We start from the raw sequence: 17,816 nt of genomic DNA, 5'->3' as shown, positions 1-17,816 counted from the left end.
CCTCCTACCTCTCTAGGATCTTCCCCCACTGTTTAACCCCTTGTGGCAGCCATACAGGTCTCATTTCTGTGCCATGGATGTAGAAAACCTTTTCCCACCTCCAAGACTTTTAAGTAATGAATCTTTTGTCTACAACACTCTTCTAGTCTGTTCCTTTTCCAATCCAGGTATCTGCTCAGAGTTTACGTTCTTGGAGATGCCTTCCCTCAAGCTCTCTGCCTGTCATATAAAGAAGGGGGAAGTGAGAGTGAGAGGCAAGGAGCTAAGGGAAGGGGTGTTAGGCAAGTTACCACTGTGGGCAATGGGGGCTGAGTCCCTCTAAAGACCTGCTGGGAGACTATAGAACAGGAACTGATGGAAGAGAATTGGGGTATTTTCTCACCAACTCCTGTGTGAGCGTTGGTGGAGGCAGCTATCAGGGAACCCATCACTACATGCATGCAGGATGCACCCCTGTGACCAAAGAACACCCTCAAGCAGAGTCACAAATGATCAAAATGGAGAGTCCTCATCATTTATCACTGGTGTCAAAGCAACATGGGACATTGGCAGTGCCTGTTACTATTTTGTAATCCTGAGGGAACTAAATATGTGGACAGTATCTCTGGAATATGGCCAGTCTGGGATAGGGCTTGAGCATCTTGGGTTCAGTCTTCAGTCCCTGATCTAACTCACTGTGCCTACTTGGGTGGCAGGTGCTCCTTCTCTAGAGCTCACTTTCTTTGTAAAAAGGGAATTTGCGTCATTGCTGTGTTTCCAGTGTGGCAAATGGATCACAGGAGGTACAAAGGTAAGCTTAACATATAAATAGATGGATATGTTCTAATTTTAAGGGTGGTTCATTTTTATTAGACAGGTAACTCTAACCACTGTAACAAATACCTCCTGAATTCTCAGTAGCTTAACAGAGTAAGCATTGATTTCTCACTCATGAGCAGTCAAGTGCTGGTTGTGGGAGTAGGAGAGGATGCAGATGGGAGAGGAGGAGGCCTCCGATATACAGGAAGGTTTAAAGGTCAACCTTCTACTAACTCTGCCACTTTTAAGAACCTTGGGATCCTAAACAATATTCTTTGCATGCAGCCAGTACACAGGGAAGGAGAGGGAGAGGCATAGTGCAGGATTCAGGAAACATATCTAGAAATAAGTAAACCAGTACCACTGATTCTGACCATTCTTTTTTTCTTTCAATTACAGTTGACATTCAATGTTATTTTATATTAATTTCAGGTACACAGAATAGTGGTTAAATAATTATATAACTTATGAAGTGACTCTCTCCAATTATTCTAATACCGACCTGGCACCGTGTATAGTTATTATCATATCATTGACTATGTCCCCTATGCTGTACGTTACAACAGCATGACAATTTTGTGTCTGCCTATTTGTGTTTCTTAAAGCCCAGATCCCCAAACCCCATCCCTTCTGGCAAACCTCAGTTTGTTCTCTGTATCCATGAGTCTGTTTTGTTTGTTCATTTATTTTGCTCTTTAGATTCCATATATAAGTGAAATCACATGGCATTTGTCTTTCTCTGTTTGATTTATTTTACTTAGTATAATGCCCTGTAGTCCATCCTTGTTGTTGCAAATGGTAAGATTTCATTTTAATCGCTGAGTAATATTATGCTGTTTATATGTATGTCTTCTTTATCCAGTCACCTATTGATGAGCACTTGATTGCTTTAATATCTTAACTATCATAAATAATTCTGCAATAAGCACAGGGGTGCATATATCTTTTCGAATTAGTGTTTGTATTTCTTTGGCAAAGTGTCTATTCAGGTCCTCTGCCAATTTTTTAATTGGATTGTTCATTTGGGGGGGAGTTGAGTTGTATGAGCTCTTTATATTTTGTACATTAACCCCTTATCAGGTGTATCATAGACAAATATGTTCTCCCTTTTAGTGGATTGTCTCTTCATTTTATGGAAGGGTACCCTTGCTTTGCAAAAACTTTTTAGTTCGACGTAATCCCATTTGTTTATTTTTTCTTTTGTTTCCCTTGCCTGAGAAGTTATATCAGAAAAAAATATTACTATGAGAAATGCCAGAGATTTTACTGCATAGGTTTTCTTCCACGAGTTTTATGATTTCATGTTTTTACATTTGTCTTTAATCCATTTGGAGTTTATTATTGTGTATGGTGCAAGAAAGTGGTCTAGTTTTATTTTTTTACATGTATCTGTCCAATTTTTCTAATATCATTTATTGAAAAAAACTCTCTTTATCCCTTGTATGTTCTTGTCTGCTTTGTCATAAATATATTACATGAAATATATGACATAAAATAAACTGACCATATCAGCATGAGTTCATTTCTGGGGTCTCTCTTCTCTCCCATTGATCTATGTGTCTGTTTTTATGTTAATACCATGCTGTCTTCATTACTGTGACTTGTATGGTTTAATAACAGGTAGCATAACACCTCCAGCTTTGTTTTCTTTCTCAAGATTGCTGTGGCTATAAGGCATCTTTGTGGTTCCATATAAATTTTGAGAGTATTTGTTCTAGTTTTTTTAAAGATCAAAAAACTATATATTGCTTTGGGTACTATGGACATTTTAACAATGTTAATTGTTTCTATCCATGAGCATGATATATGCTTCCATTTATTTGTATCTTCTTTAATTTATTCCTTCTATGTCATAATTTTCTGAGCACAGGTCTTTTGTATTTTGGAAAACCTATTCCTGGGTATTTTTTATTCAATTGTATAAGGAGTTTTCTTAATTTCTCCTTTTGTATAAAATGAGCCAGGTGCTTCAGGAGTGTTTCTTGTGTGGGCTGTGTGTGCCATCCTATTGTAGTTGAGGCTTGATTGCTATTGGCATGCCAGTGGGTGAATTTGAACCTCAGGTTGGCTGGCTCTGAAGCTTGGCTATGCCCACAGCATACAAGCTGCTGTGCTGAAGCTGACCCCATGGAGGGGGATTTGCCCGAGCAATGTCTGGTTTCTGTTGATACCTTCCCTTGGGTATGCCACTTGTGGAACTAAACAGGTGATGGTCTATTGTGGTCTTAGGCCAGTCACCAGGTGTGTTGGTTTAGGTGCCTCTTGGGACAGACTGATAGAGGTAAATGTCAGATGGTGCTTGTGACTGGCCCAGGGCTACTTGTTAGGAATTACAAAGCAATCCACATTTGTTAGCTGCCTTTTCTGGGCCTGAATGCACATGGGAAGAGCCAACCAAAGCTGGCTACAACTAGTAACAGGGCTAGAGCAGGTAAGCAAACAACCAAAGGCACACTGAGACCTGCTGTCACCTGCCAGCTTCCCATAAGGCTCAGCTACTGAAAAAGAGTGCTGGGCTGTATGTGACTTGGGTGATAAGGCCTTAGGGAGTTACCAGGGTAGGGCAAGTGGTGTTCACCAGGCGAATACAGATTTATATTGGCATCAATGCTGGGCCTGAGGACACTTGGCAAAAGTCTTATGGTATACCAAGGACAGCTGCCACCTTCCCAGGGCCTGAAGAAACTTTTGGTGGGGCAGGGTTTCAGGGAGCCATCAGCTAGTCGAGTTTATCAAGCTAAAGTAGATTCAGATTTGAGCATGTGGGAGGAAGGCTTGACATAAGGACAGACACAGATACAGATAGACACAGGTATATATATGTGAAAAATACAACAACACATCAAACTTTTGACTTCATGAACATTATTGCTTGGATAAAGACCAGTAGAAATGTTGATTTAAATGACTGATTTGAAATTAAGTCAAAAGGATTAAGTTAATAATAATGAAGAAATTGTGCGGATATGGCAAATTGCAAAGATGAGATAAGAATATCTTCTATCTCTATAGTTTCACACAGAATTTGTTTACTCAGATTTGTGTCTGTAAATGTGAACCCAAGTCACAGACAAATGATTCAGGTCATTCTAAGGAATTTTAGAAATCAGTTAACAGTAGTTAACAATAATCATCCTAAAACCCAGTGGCTTAAAACAGTAATCCTTTTTTCACATCTGCAGAGCAAGTGGGGAATTGACTGACCTAGACTGGACCCAGCTAACCTTGGACCCAGGCTGGCAATTGGGTCCAGTTCTTCCCCACACATCTCTCATCCTTCTCAGAACAGTAGCTGACCTCTCCAGAGGCACAAGAGAGTGAGAAAAAAAACACATAATATCTCTTAAGACCCAGCCTCAGAACAAACACACCATTGCTGACCCATATGCCACAAGCCCAAGCAAGTCACATGGCTAAACCTAATGTCAATGGGGTAGTAAAATATACTTCACTGAAGAACTGGGAAAAATAATGCAGTCCACCAAAGGTGCCTACAAAGACATCCAAGGGAGAAATGAGAGACTTGGGTAGGGGGAAATGGAAGAAAAGATACTAAAATCACACCCTATTTACACAATTTTATTCATTATCAAAACTTACTCTAGCATCAGTTTCTCTGATCATGCAGTTTTCTCCTGCAGTTAATGGAATAAGGAGCGCTGAAAATATGGAGAAACAAATTAGACAAAGTATTATGTGCCACCTTCCTCTGTTATCATAAGGAACACTGGTGAACAACTTCCTCAAGATCTCAGTATGAATCTAAGGTCTTAAGTAGACAAAACCTATAATCCGGTGGTAACTTAATGATTTTGAAAAGCACACAGTAGGATCCTAAAGTAAGACAAGCAATGTAGTATAATTTTTTCCCCTCTGTTAGAAGAAAACTAAGTTGAAACCAATTTAACAAAATTGAAATATTTTTCTTCTATTTAAAATCCAGATTTTCCTTCCTTCTTCACCCTTACAAACTGCATTATAGTCAGTATGGTAGATTACCAAGCCAGTCACAATTTCCTGTTCTTCCCTTTATCTATACTCTCTGCAATGTGCCTTTGCAGCTCTTCCCATCAGGTGGTGCAGCCACATTGCTCATATTTTGAGACCAGCTCAGTCTTTAGACAACAGAATTCAGCAAAAGTGACATTGTATATGTTCTGAGCCTAGGCTCAAGAGCTTATAGGTTTCTATTCTCTTTTGGACCCTGCCACAATGATGAGAACAAGTCCAAGCTAGCCTGCTGGGGAATGAGACACCACATGGAAAAGAGTTAAGGTGACCCTGGATAAACCAGTTCCCAGCCCGCCTGCCAACTGACCACAGGTGCATGAGTAAGACCAGCCTAGATGAGTAAAGCCACCCCAATCAACTTGTAAGAAACATAAATTTGAATAGTTTTATAGCAATAACTTTTAGGGTTATTTATTACACAGCAGTAATAACTAATACAAGATGCAGTGTATTCACCCCAGTCTTCCACATCCCCAAATGCACTGATGTTGGGCTTAACCATTGTGCTTTGGCCAATAGAATGTAAGTGGATGTGACATGAGCTGAAGCTTTAAATGCGCCTGTGTGGCTGAGGCAGGCTTTTTGGAGTTTCCTCTTTCCACCATGAACCCCATGTAGTTGTTCTGTTAGCTTTAGTCTTTGAATGCAGACATGGGAACAAACTTTCAGCTGACCATAGTCCATCCTGGACCTGCCAACATCAGTTTCACCAGTGCTGATTTTCAGATTTGTGAGTGTGAATTAAAATGTTTGTTATGGTAATCCACTGAAATGTTGGTGTCTTTGTTAAGCAACATTATCACAGCAGAAACCTGACTAATATATGGAGGATTTACATATAAAGTTTATGAATTATGGGATGCATGTTATCTCACTCCATAAATTGACGACATCTTTGGATACATAAAACAATTGCTTAATAATTGTATCATAATTCAGTTGCACTAGAAAATTTTACAGGATGAAGAATTCTTTTGTGAATTCTTATGAATTCTTGTGAATTGTGAATCCTTTTTGTAAACTTCAGTCATGGAACATCATCTTTAATTACAATGACTTTTTAATTCAGATTTCAAATACTCAACACTGGATTAAGTTGAAACTTATATGCAGTCCAAAGAAGACTTCTGGAAAAAATGTGCTGTTTAATTCCAAATAGCATTTTCTTGCGATGTATGAGATTATACAGAGGAATTTGTAAAGAATGTGGTCAAAACCTATCTTCAAAGATGTATCACAGGGTATTGTTATTCTCATTTCTGTTTATTGAAGTACAAATTACAGAAGGTAGAGAAGCATTTTTAATTGTATTTTATTGATTATGCTATTACAGTCATCCCAATTTCCCCCCATTGCCTCCCTCCACCCAATACCTCCCACTCCCTCAGGCAATCCCCATACCATTGTCCATGTCCATGGGTCCTGCATATATCTTCTTTCGCTACTCTGTTCCTTATGCTGTACTTTACATTCCCATGACTATTCTGAAACTATCAACTTGTATTTCTTGGTCCCTTCACCTTTTTCACCCATTTCCTCAAGCTCCTCTCCCATCTGGCAACCATTAAAATGCTCCCTGTGTCTATAATTCTGTTTCTGTTCTGCTTGTTTATTTCATTTTTTAGATTCATTTGTTGATAGATATGTATTTATTGCCATTTTAGTGTTCATGGTTTTTTTTCTTCTCCTTCTCCTTAAAGAAGACCCCTTAACATTTTATATAACACTAGTTTGGTGATGATGAACTCCTTTATCTTTTTCTTGTCTGGGAAGCTATCTATCCTTTGATTTTAAATGATAACTGTGCTGGGTAGAATCATCTTGTTTGTATGTCTTGCTTTTCAACAATTTGAATATTTCTTGCCTATCCTTTCTAGCCTGCAAAGGTTTGGGGTTTTTTTTTTTTTTTGAGAAATCAGCTGGAAGTCTTATGGGGGCTCCCTATTATGTAAATAACTGCTTTTCTCTTGCTGCTTTTCAGATTCTCTGTTTATCTTTAACTTCTGGCATTTTAATTATAATGTGTCTTGGAGTAGGCCTCTTTTGGGTACATCTTGTCTCAGATTCTCTGTGCTCCCTTGACTTGCATGTCTATTTCCTTTGCCAAATTAAGAAAGTTTTCTCTCATTATTTTTTCAAATATATTTCCAATTTCTTTCTCTTTCTGTTCTTCTTCCAGCACCTGTATGATGCAAATGTTGCTACGCTTAAAGATGTCCTAAAGGCTCCTTACACTATCCTCATTTTTTGGCTTCTTTTTCTTCTTGTTGTTCTGATTGGTTGTTTTTGCTTCTTTATGTTTCAAATTGCTGATTTGATTCCAGACTTCACACACTCTACTGTTGATTACCTGGATCTTTTTTATGCCATTGAAGTCCCCACTAAGTTCCTTGAACATCCTTACAACCAGTTTTTGAACTCTGCATCTGATAGATTGCCTTTCTCCATTTTGTTTAGTTCTGGAATTTTGATCTATTCTTTCATTTGGGTCATGTTTCTTTGGCTCCTCATTTTGGCAGCCTCCCTGTGTTTGTTTTTATGTATTATGTAGAGATACTATGTCTCCCAGGCTTGACGTAATGACTTAACGCAGTAGATGTCCTATAGGGCCCATTGCCCCTACTACGCCAGTGGACATTCAATGTGTGCCCACTGTGTGGGCTGTGTATACCCTCTTCCTGTCATTGAGAGTTGATTGCTGTTGGCACATCCAGAGTCAGCCACTGCCTGTGTTCTGTCCAGGCTCACTCAGCATTAGCTTCAAAGCGATATGCAGATGGCTGCTACTTGTGCTGGGTGTGGGGCAACTCAGCAAGATGTATGAGGCTTGCCGAAGCCAGTTGCTGCTTGTTTGAGAGAATTTAGGAAAATCTGAAGCATGGGCCAACACAAGACATTCTTATTGAAAAGCCGCTGGAAACAGCTTGGATGGGCCTGAAACTTGGATGGGAAGGGCCTCAGAGAATTACCAGGGTAGGGAAAACAGTGTGAGTCAGGTTGATGGAGTCTCAAATATGGTGCCAACCTGTTGGCTCTGTAGGGGGAGGGCTCAGAAAAAGGAACAATGGCCTCTGCCAGCCCTTCTCTCTGAGAGAAAGCTGCCACCAGCTCTTGTGCTGGTGCCAGAAAATTCAATTCCTCCCCATATACCTCTGGTGCCTTTCAATCTCCCACCCCGGCACTGAGGCTCAGACGGAGTGAGGCTGATTAAGTCCGTGTGTGTGTGTGGACAAGGTGGCTTTAAAAGGAACTTCCTGGGTCTCCAGAAGTTTCTGTCTTCCACAGCCTCAATCCTTGCTGGTTTTTAAAACCAGAAGTCATGGAGGCTTATGTTCCTGGCACTGAAATCCTGGGTCATGGGGTGGGGGTCTGATGTGGGGATAGAACCCCAGACTCCTAAATATCTCTCGCTATTTTTATCTGCCACACATGGGTGCTAAGTAAGAAATTCCTCATACTAAGGGATTTATAAATGACGTGGTCAAACCCTATCTTCAAAGATGTATCACAGAGTATTGTTATTCTCATATCTGTTTATTGAGGTACAGGTTATGGAAAGCACACAAGTCTTAAATGAATTGTGCGGCTCAATTAATTTTTACATATATATGTACCAGTACACAGTTCAAAATAGAGAACATTTCTAGTACTCTGAAGATTTCCTTGGGCCCTATCCCAGTCTACACCCCTCCCAAGATCTTTCATCACCTTAGAGTATTTGTGCTTGTTGATATAAATGAAATGACACAGATTGTATTCCTTTGTATCTACTTTTTATATTAAACATTATATCTGTGTGAATCATCTGTATTATTAACACGCAGCAGCCAGTGATTTGTTCTTTCCCATTGATGATTAGTATAGATATATCAAAATTTGTTTATCCATTCTAAAGTTGATACATATTCAGAATGTTTCCAGCTGTAGACTATGGAGGATAAAGCTGTTATGAATATTCTTACACATCTTTTTGTTGATATAAGCACTCACTTCATTGGGTATACCTCTCATAATGTTATTTTAATTAAGGAAATTTTGTACAATGTAAGTGTTCAAAAAATAGATGTTAGGCTAAATACATCATGATATATTTATATAAGATCATATATTGCAGCCATTAGAAGTTTTCTATTAGAAGATTGTTAATCACCACACACAATATGGTTTCTATTATGTCCCCAAACTATGTAAAAATGTATAATAGGTGTGTGAACTATGTATATGTGTTTGGTGCATGCATGTATGTATATAAACAGGAACGAACTACACCAGAAGGCTAACAATGATCATCTTTATGTGATAAATATATTTATAATTTCAATTTTCTTTTTTTATAATTTTCCATATTTTTAACAGTGAAAACATACTACTTATTCACAAAAATGCTTAATTAAAAGATCAAAAACCACAATAGATATCTACTATTCATTAATAAAATCTTATAAACCCATTTTGCAGTGTTTCCTTTTACCTCTTACATTTACTTCATCTAAATGATATATAAAATTTCACCCCTCACCATAGCATGAGTCAGGATTGATATGGTCAGAACAAACAGACACCCTCCTACATGGCTTTGCCTGGATTATTACATGATTCTAGTTTCTACTCAATATTATTATTGAGTTATACAACATCCAGGAAAAGTAACCATTCCAAAATAAAGAGAAAAGGAAGAGCAAAGAAAAAGGTAACATCTGAGTGTTTTTTATGTGTTTCTTTATTTTATTTATTTTTTATTGTTAAAATACAGTTGTCTCCATTTTTATCTCACAATTCCCCCCTGCCCTACCCATCCCCACCTCCCATCTTTGATCCTACCCTGCTTTGGCTTTGTCCATGTGTCCTTTATACAGGTTCTTTGATGACCCTTTCCATTTCCTCCATTATCACTTCCCCTCTCCACCCTGATTACTGTCAGTTTATTCTTTATTTCAATGTCTCTGGTTATATTTTCCTTGCTTGTTTGTTTTGTTGATTAGGTTCCACTTAAAAGTGAGATCATATGGTATTTGTCTTTCACTGCCTGGCTTATTTCACTTAGCATAATGTTCTCTAGATCCATCCATGCTCTTGTGAAGGGTAGGAGCTCCTTCTTTCCTTCTGCTGCATAGTATTCCATTGTGTAAATGTACTGTGGTTTTTTATACACTCATTTACTGAGGGAAATTTAGGTTGCTTCCAACATTTGCCTATAGTAAATTGTGCTGCTATGAACATTGGGGTGCATAGGTTCTTTTGAGTTGGTGTTTAAGGATTCTCAGAGTATAATCCCAGCAGTGGGATCCCTTTTTAGTTTTCTGAGGAAATTCTATACTGTTTTCCATACTGGCTACCCTAGTCTGCATTCCCACCAACAGTGTACTAGGGTTCCATTTTCTCCACAATTTCACAAGCACTTGTTGTTTGTTAATTTCTTTATGATGAACCAGAATGAACTAGTATCTCATTGTGGTTTTAATTTGCATGTCTCTGATGGCCAGTGATGCCAAGAATCATTTCATATCTCTCTGGGCCGTCTGTATGTCCTCCTTGTGTTGGGAGATGTGGAAAACTACATGTAAATAACTGAAACTTGACCACCAACTTACACCATGCACAAAAATAAACTCAAGATGGATAAAAGACTTAAATATAAGTTATAACACCATAAAAGACTTAGAGGAGAAAATAAGCCAAGAAATCTCAGATACTTCATACAGTAATATTTTCACTGATATGCCTTTAGATCAAGGGACATAAAGAAAAGAAAAAACAAATGGGACTTCATCAATATAAAAAGCTTCTGCACAGCTAAAGAAAACAGCAGTAAAATGAAAAGGGAAGTGACTATATGGGAAAATATATTTGCCAATGATAACCTCAGACAAAGATTTGACCTCCAAAATATATGAAGAACTCACACAACTTCATTCTCTTCAGGAAGACAAACAACCTAATTGAAAAATGGGCAAAGGGGAGTTCTGGACAAGATAGAGGCATAGGTAGAAACCCTTCCCTTTCTCTCACAACCAAAAGGGAGGATAACAACCAATCTAAAATCAGTAAACAACCAGAAGTTTCAGAAAATGAAAGTGCATGGAACTCTGACAACCAAGGAATTAAAGATACAGTCAACCAAAACAGACCAGTAAGAGAGTAGACAGTGAGAAGCCCCGATGTGGTAGCAGACCACACAGGCAGGGCTGACTGAATGGGAAACTGAGACTTGGAGCTGGCTGTGGACTACAGCAGTGGTTGCCGTACAGGGAGAAACTCCCAATCTCACACCAGAGTTCATCGGAAAGTGGGGGCTAGAGCTGAGCGGGCAAGCTGCATTGTTCCCTCTCTGATCCCTGCCGCACAGGTAGTGCTGCAGTGCAGCAAGGAGGGCTGCCTTGCCCTGATGAATACCTATGGCTCCGCCCCCTTAAAACTTAGCAGATACCCTGAGACAAAGAAATAGGGCCCAAGTGAAAGAACAGAGCAAAACTTCAGAAAGAGAGCTAAGCGATGAGGAGATTGCCAACATATCTGATAGAGAATTTAAAGTCCTGATAATCAAAATGCTCACAGAACTGATTGATCTTGGTCACAAAATGAAAGAACAAATGAAGAATACCCAAAGTGAAATAAAGCAAAATAAAGCAAAATATTCAGGGAACTAACAGTGACAGGAAGGAAACCATACTCAAATGATTTGGAACAAAAGGAAGAGATTCCCTGGCTGGTGTAGCTCAGTGGATTGAGCGCGAGCCTGTGAAGCAAAGGATCGCGGTTCGATTCCCAGTCAGGGCACATGCCTAGGTTGCAGGCCAGTTCCCAGCATGGGCACATGAGAGGCAACCATACGCTGATACTTCTCTCCCTCTCTCTTTACCTTCCCCTCTAACAATAAATAAATAATTTTTTTTAAAAAGGAAGAGATAAACATCTAACTGGAAGAGAATGAAGAAACAAGAATTCAAAAAAAATTAAGAGATACTTAGGAACCACTGGGACAATCTGAAACATTACAATATCTGAATTATATGGGTACCAAAAGGAGAAGAACAACAGCAAGAAATTGAAAGCTTATTTCAACAAATAGCAAAGAAAAACTTCACCAACTGGTGAAGGAAATAGACTTCCAGGAAGTCCAGGAAGTTCAGAGAGTCCCAAAGAAGTTAGACCCAAGGAGGAACATACCAAGGCACATCATCATTAAGTTGCCCAAGATTAAAAATAAAGAGAGAATCTGAAAAGCAGCAAGAGAAAAGAAGACAGTTATCTACAAAGAAGTTCCCATAAGACTATCAGCTGATTTCTCAAAAGAAACTTTACAGGCAAGAAGGGGCTGGAAAGAAGTATTCAAAGTCATAAAAGGCAAGGACCTACATCCCAGATTACACTATCCAGCAATGCTATCATTTAGAATGACAAGCCAGATAAAGTGCTTCCCAGATAAGGTCAAGTTATAGGAGTTCATCATCACCAAGCCATTATTATATGAAATGTTAAAAGTGCTTATCAAGAAAAAGAAGATAAAAAATATGAACAGTAAAATGACAACAAACTCATAACAATTAAGAACCTAGGAAAAAAGAAAAACAACAAAAACAAAAACTAAGCAAACAACTAGAACAGGAACAGAATCAAAGAAACGGACATCACATGGAGGGATTTCAGTGGATAGGGGGAAGGGAAGAATAGGGGGGAAAGGTCCAGGGAATAAAAAGCCTAATTGGTAGGCATAAAACAGACGGGGAGAAGTCAAAAATGGTATAGGAAACAGAGAACTCAAAGAACTTACATGTGGACTTCTGCCAAGATGGAGGCATAGGTAGAAACACTGTGCCTTCTCCCACAACCAAGTTTGAATACAACAAAGGTTTGGAGAACAAAGACATAGCCAAAAGACAGAAAATTGAATTATACGGAAGTCCAACAACAACTAACCATTCAACCAGGATGGTAAGAGGGGCGGAGCCAGCAGCGGAGCAGGGTCGGGCAGGAAAGGTCCCCAGACCTAGGCGTGCAAGTAGCCCGGACCCAGTCAGGGTGTGGGGCAGACTGACTGCGGTTGCACATTTGCACACAGTGAGACGGACCACGCAGGCCCCAGGGGGCGAACCCAGTGGAGGGCTAACGGCGGTGGTGCACTCGAGTGCAGTGGGACAAAACACACAGGCCCAGGTGACGGTGGCAGCTGCGGCATCGGCCACCTGTGGGGGCTGCATGGGGAGGTGGCAGATGGGATGCCATTGTTCCTCTTTGACCCCGCCCCCACATACAGCATCACAACCCAGTGACTGAGTTGCCCCGCCCTGGTGAACACCTAGGGCTCCAATCCTGATACGTAACAGGCACAAACAGCACAAAAGATGGCGCAAGAAGAACTCAAAGTCCCAGAGCCTATAACTCTAAGCAACTGAGAGATTGCCAGCCTCTCAGAAGCACAATTCAAGACACTGTTTATCAGGATGCTCACAGAACTGGTGGATTATAGTCACAAATTAGAGGAACATATGAAGGCTAAACTAATTGAAATGAAGGGAGATGTCCAGGAAACCAATAGTGACGGAAAGGAAACTGGGACTCAAATCAATGGAATGGACCAGAAGGAAGAAGAAAACATCCCACCAGAAAGGAATGAAGAAATGAGAATTCAAAAAAATGAGGAGAGGCTTAGGAACCTCCAGGACATCTTTAAACGTTCCAACATCCGGATTATAGGGGTACCAGAAGGGGGAAAGAAACAGCCACGAGTGGAAAACGTATTTGAACAAATAATAAAGGAGAACTTCCCCAGTCTGGCAAAGGAAATAGACTTCCAGGAAATCCAGGAAGCTCAGAGAGTGCCAAAGAAGTTGGACCCAAGAAGGAACACACCAAGGCACATCATAATTACATTAGCCAAGACTAAAATGAAGGAGAGAATCCTAGAAGCAGCAAGGGATAAGGGGACAGTCACCTACAAAGGAGTACCCATCAGACTGTCAGCGGATTTCTCAAAAGAGACCTTACAGGCAAGAAGGGGCTGGAAAGAAGTATTCCAAGTCATGAAATCCAAAGACCTACAGCCAAGATTGCTTTATCCAGCAAAACTTTCATTTAGAATGGAAGGACAGATAAAGTGCTTCTCAGATAAGATCAGATTCAAGATCATCATCACCAAGCCCTTATTATATGAAATGCTAAAGGGACTTATCTAAGAAAAAGAAGATGAAAAATATGAACAGTGAAAGGACAGCAAACTCACAGTTATTAACAACCACGCCTAAAACAAAAGCAAACCAAAAGGACAGCTAGATCAGGAGTGGAACCATAGAAATGAAGAACACATGGAGGGTTATCAACAGGGGAGAGGGAGGAGGAGAAGGGGGGAGAAGGTTGAGAAAATAGCATAGAGGGTAGGTAGAAAATAGATAGGGGGAGGGCAAGAATAGTAGGGGAAATATAGAATCTAAAGAACTTGAGACACGTGGTTATAAACTAAGGGCGGGAGAATGGTGGGGGAGGGAGTGTGTGGGTGGAGAGGAATGAAGGGGGGGCATAGGACAACTGTAATGGTATAATCAATAAAATATATTTTTTAAAAAAGAACTTATATGTACAACCCATGGACATGAACTAAGGTGGGGGATGATGGAGGGTTGAAGGATGCAGAGCAGCGAGGTGATAAAGGAGGGAAAGTGGTAAAACTGTAATAGCATAATCAATAAAATATACTTTAAAATATATAAATGTATGGGAAAAGGACCTGAACAGTCATTTCTGAGTCTTTTTGTGTATATTTTATTAATTATGCTATTACAGAGGTCCCACTATTTTCTCCCTTTCCCCTCTACCCTGCACCTACCCTTTCACCAGCATCCCCGCCCCCACAACCTTAGTTCATGTCCATGAGTCATAGATATAAGTTCTTTGGCTTCTCCATTTCCTATGTTATTCTTAATCCTCTCCTGTCTATTTTGTACCTGCCATTTACGCCATTCTTGCAGTTGGCTGGGCCATGTGACAGAGTTCAAGCCAAAGTCATGTGGTCTGGCCTTAAAGCTTCCTAAGCAAGCCTCCGTATGCTCTTCTCTATTCCCTAGTCTGCTGAACAAGGTTCTGGAAAGTGTACAGCCAATAAATAAAAGAACCTGGGACCCTTTAATAACAGGAAGACTTCCCTTGAAGACTAACCTATTCAAGTTTGCAAGAAATAAATTTTTATTTTGTTAAGCCATTGAGATTTTGGTGACCATTTACTATGGCAGCCAATGTTACTTTCTCTGACTAATACACATATAAAATTCTTTCGATACCATTGTGCCTCATATCACCATCACATTGTTTACTCATGCACACCAATAAAGTATGGGAATCCTTCAATCTTTGTGAGTAACCAAAACATCCCTCTAAAGTGTTATTTGGCATTCACATCCCCAACAATTAAATGTTTATTCCAAAAAACTACTTTTTGTTTGCTGCTTATGGATGAAATTGAACTACGATTTCAGAAGTAAGTTAGACACCAGGTAAATAAAGGAAAATCCCAACCTTTGTAAAATAACAACCACCCAAATTTGAGCTCCAAAAATATGTAAACAGCTTTTTTATGCTTATTCTCTATAGGCTATTTCTCAGCTAACTTTCACCATCCTGTTTAAAGTTTTCCAAGTGAGAATCTTCATATTTCAGTTTAGACACATCTGGCTTGCAAATGAGGCACTCCACCCCCACTCATTGTGAAATCCTGCCACAAGCATTGGTGATGAGATCTTGTGTTTATTAGTAAAGATGTAAGAGCCAGTCAGTCGCAAAAATATTTTGAGTGGAGACATCTCTGATGTGGCACTTAAATTGTCAGTTTGATCTTTCTCTGCTGAAGAACTCCTGTCATTAAATTCACTTCTGAATGCAAATTTACTATTTTTAACTCACTTTCAGATATAACCCCATTTGGAGGTATTGAAAAGGTTATTTTAACTACTCTTTAATTGTGAAAAGAGTTAACATTTCCAAACTGCTTGTTTTTTTCCTTCATTTGACTGTGTGTGTATTTTTTTAATTTCCCTAGGTATGTTTAGATGAGTTGCATTTAAAAATGTATCATAAAGCTAAGATTTTACTATTTTTAAATCATTGAAGGGAATTGAGATGAATAACAAATTTGTTTTTCCTTCCCAGACCAAGCCAGTCTTTCTAACAAAAAAAGAGAGAGGGAGAGAGAGAGAGAGAATTTAAGGCTAAACTATTAAGAATAAATTGATAATGGCTTTGGATGAGAGCAAATAAAAAAACAACTGATTCATAGAGGAAAGTCACCCCCTACTGTATATAGCCACAGCCACTGTCCAAAGGAGATTGGACAAGATTTACAACTTTGAACAAAGTGGAGGAGATTGCCAGAAATTACATATTCTTTCTTTCCACATATGAAACGTATAACACACCAACACATTTTCAGTTAAAAACTCTTCCTACTTAACCCCATAAAAATGACTCAAGATTTCTCCACCTTGAAAGTGAGTTCCCAAATCGCTGTTATGGACCCCCTGATGTGACACACAGAGAACACAACATTATCCAGGGAGGATCCTGCCCCAAGTGCATGGTCCAAAATTAATCCCAGAAAAGCAATCGTACAAGTACAAACTGAAGGTATCCTGCAAGATCAACTGGCCTAGACTTTTTAAGAAATGTTGATGGCACTAAAGACCAAAAGAAAAACGTGGGGAGGAGATAGAGACTATTTAAGACAGACAAAAATACATGACAATGACAATTAAATGCGATAAGTAAGGTAGTCAAAAGGTACAAACTTCCAGTTATAAAATAAATAAGTCATGGTGACATAACACACTGCATGATGACTATATTTATATAATACTGTATTGTATATTTGAGGGTCCTTTAAAGATTAAATCTTAAAAATTCTCATAAGAAAATCATTTATAACTATTGTATGATGATGGATGTTGACTAGACATTGTGGTGATCGGTTTGCAATATATACAAATATTGAATCATTATTATATACCTAAAGCTAACATATAAGTCAATTATATCTCAATTTTTTAAATGCAATAATTTTCATCTGAATCCTGGATAGAAGGATATCATAGGGGCAATTAGAAAGTATTGAGTGTGGATTGGAAAATAGATATTATTACATTGACATTAAATGTCTTGAACATGATAATTAATTATATTGTGATGATGGAGGAGAATCTCTTTATTCTTAGAAGAGATATTTGAGGTGAAGTATTTGGGGTGAAAATTTAAATGATCGGTTTTTACTGTATGACAAACCCCCACACAACAGCTAATTCATCATGTGATTTAGGCTGGGCTCACCTGGGTGGTTTCTGTGAGATCTCTGCTGGGTTTCCTTTTGGGTCTCTGATTAGCAGCAGGTCAGCTGGATGGACCTGCTTCTAGAAATAGTCTGGTTGTTAGCTACATTTGACTAGGACCCTGTCTTTTTTCCTCTAGGAAGTGGCAAAGTTCCAAGATAGACACAGAGAGAATGGAAGCATGCAAGGCTTCCTGAGGGCTGCCCACAGAACTTGTGTGATATCGCTTTGTGCTGCATTGTTAGTCAAAGCCAAACACAAGGCCAGCACAGAGCCAAGGAGTGGATGCACCTCATTGTGATGGGAGAAGCTGCAAATCCACTTTGTAAAGGGCCTTGATGCAATGAAGGGAAAAATGTTGGTCATTTGTGCAATCTACTTCAATGATGTATGAATGTTCATTCAATTATACTTGCAACTTTTCTTTAGGTTTGAATTTTTTCAAAATAAAAGGTTGGGGAGAGAGGTAGAAGATAGAACAAGAACCAGATACAAAAGAGATATACTATAAAATTCAAATTGTATTATTTTTTTCTAAAGTCAAATTGAATGTATGGTGATAGAAGTCAGAATATTGGTAACATTTGGGTATTAGGTTTCTGGGTGCTGGTAATTCACTATTTTTATATTTGAGTAGTAAAAATTCCATTGAGCTGTAAACTTAGGACATGTACTCTTTCCCATATGTATTTTTTAAGTTTA

The sequence above is a fragment of the Sturnira hondurensis genome, unplaced genomic scaffold, assembly GCF_014824575.4.
Source record: "Sturnira hondurensis isolate 20B ecotype Veracruz unplaced genomic scaffold, ASM1482457v3 Scaffold0001813, whole genome shotgun sequence".
Lineage (NCBI taxonomy): Eukaryota > Metazoa > Chordata > Mammalia > Chiroptera > Phyllostomidae > Sturnira > Sturnira hondurensis.
This window is presented reverse-complemented; position numbering follows the sequence as displayed.